The following is a 1,982-nucleotide window of genomic DNA, read 5'->3' as shown; positions in this document are numbered from 1 at the left end:
ATTTTTTTCCTTAGACTTAGCATAGATAGCTTTTACAATGTTGAGGTATGTTCCTATTATCCCTAGATTTTCTAGTGTTTTGAGCATGAATGGATGCTGAATTCTGTCAAATGCGTTTCTATTGAGATAATCATGTGATTCTTGTCTTTAAGTCTACTGATGTTCAGTCTCCTATTTTAAAGGACAAGTGGTTATCTCATATAAAGATTTTATGTCTTAGTCCCATTTACAGCTAAGTGTAGCCATGTAATTAGGTTCTAGCTCAAGGATTCAAAGTTGAAATAATGTGTGCAGCTTAATAGAAATGTCCTCTCTCTGTTTGGTTGGAATTTGAACATAATGGTTTGAGCGACAATCTCTATCTTGGACCGTGGGGTGATTTTTAACAGAAACCACACAGTGGTGAAACAAGATGGAAGTTTGAACTTGTGACAATATTAAACACCTACCTATCAGACCTGCACTGAGTACCCTCTGCATTTCTTTCTTTCTTTTTTTTTTTTTTTTTTTTTTTTGGAACAGTTCACAAATTTGCTTGTTATCTTTGTGCAGGGCACATGCTAAGTCTTCTCTATATCATTCCAATTTTACTTTATGTGCCGCCAAAGCAAGCACATGCATTTCTTAAACATGAGGGAGAAATACATTTCTTTTTTTTTTTTTTTTTTTTTTTTTTTTTTTTTTTTTTTTTTGCGGTACTGGGGATCGAACTCAGGGCCTTGTGCTTTCGAGGCAAGCACTCTACCAGCTGAGCTATCTCCCCAGTCCAGAAATACATTTCTATATTGTTCATTTCTGTCATTTTGGATTTCCTTGTTTCCTCAACTTGAACCTAATAATCTCTCTTTTTTTAAATATAGATATTTAAAAAAATATATATATATATATACATATATATATATATATATATATATATATATATATATATATATATATATATTTTTTTTTTTTTTTTTTTTAAACCGACACCAAAGACCATTGTTTATTACGGTACTAGTTGAAGGTAATTACAGACATTACATTGAAGCAAGATTAACAGTTTCCAGCTTAAAGATCTCACCCTTCCAATATAAGGGCAACTAATTTGTACACATAAAATTTATTAAAAGGTATAGAAGCTCTTGTTGGGCAGGGAAGAACAACAAACGGCCTGTCCTAGATAAGGTTGCCAGATAATCTTGACTGTTGAGAACAGCCTGATACATAGATGAGCATGTTTCCAAATGTTGAAGCGTTTACGTTTTCAGAATCCAAATTGATGGTGGTTACTGGTCCCTGGAACTGACCCTCCTATGGGGGATACAGTTCACCCTGGGCTGAAGTGCTGCAACTAGGTCTGAAACCTGCGCTTCAGTGCTCGGTGCTCCAAACCTCATGGAAGGCCAATGTTGCAGGCTCCGATACTCAGCTGCAGGTGATCCTTTTGCAACCTTATGATAGGCCGCTCCCTTCGCTATTCTGTATTAAATGGACCATCCAGTTTCCTCATGTTTGCACAATCCTCACGGCGGGCAGGGGTTCCGGGTTTCTTAATTTTGCGGACCCCAGGCACCTGCCGCGATGGCCCTGCCTGAAAAACACGCGATCCGCGACCTTCGGTCCACGGCGGCCGGATTCTGCTCAGCGAGATGCCCAGCACGCGGCCGCAGCGTCAGCCACAAAACTCACGTGGACACAGGCGACGCGGAGAAGCGCTGTTACAACAGCTGCCCCTTCCACTAACCTTCCCAGAAACATCTTTCTTAAAAAACAAAAAGGTTCTATCTAGCTCTTTTCATTCTTGCTGCCAACACCCAACCCCACACAAAAGAACACCCTACCTCCACAAGATCTATAGTGAAAAGCTTTAAAATAGTTTTTTAGTTGTCAATGGACCTTTCTTTTATGTATATGCAGTTCTGAGAATCAAACCCAGTGGCTCACACATGCTAGGCAAGCACTCCACCACTGAGCCACAACCCCAGCCAAAACCTAATATTTCA

The 1,982-nt window shown here is 39.3% G+C and overlaps 1 non-coding gene across 1 annotated transcript; it reads right to left on the bottom strand.

The window, feature by feature from the left end:
* Positions 1–507: 507 nt before the first annotated feature.
* On the bottom strand, positions 508–615 carry LOC124962545 (U6 spliceosomal RNA). Its single transcript, XR_007104548.1, has one exon. It is a non-coding gene; the product is annotated as a U6 spliceosomal RNA (small nuclear RNA).
* Positions 616–1,982: the final 1,367 nt, after the last annotated feature.

The sequence above is a fragment of the Sciurus carolinensis genome, chromosome 12, assembly GCF_902686445.1.
Source record: "Sciurus carolinensis chromosome 12, mSciCar1.2, whole genome shotgun sequence".
In the NCBI taxonomy this organism is placed as follows: domain Eukaryota; kingdom Metazoa; phylum Chordata; class Mammalia; order Rodentia; family Sciuridae; genus Sciurus; species Sciurus carolinensis.
The sequence above is the reverse complement of the archived record's forward strand: the minus strand, read 5'-3'. Positions and strand labels throughout refer to the sequence as shown.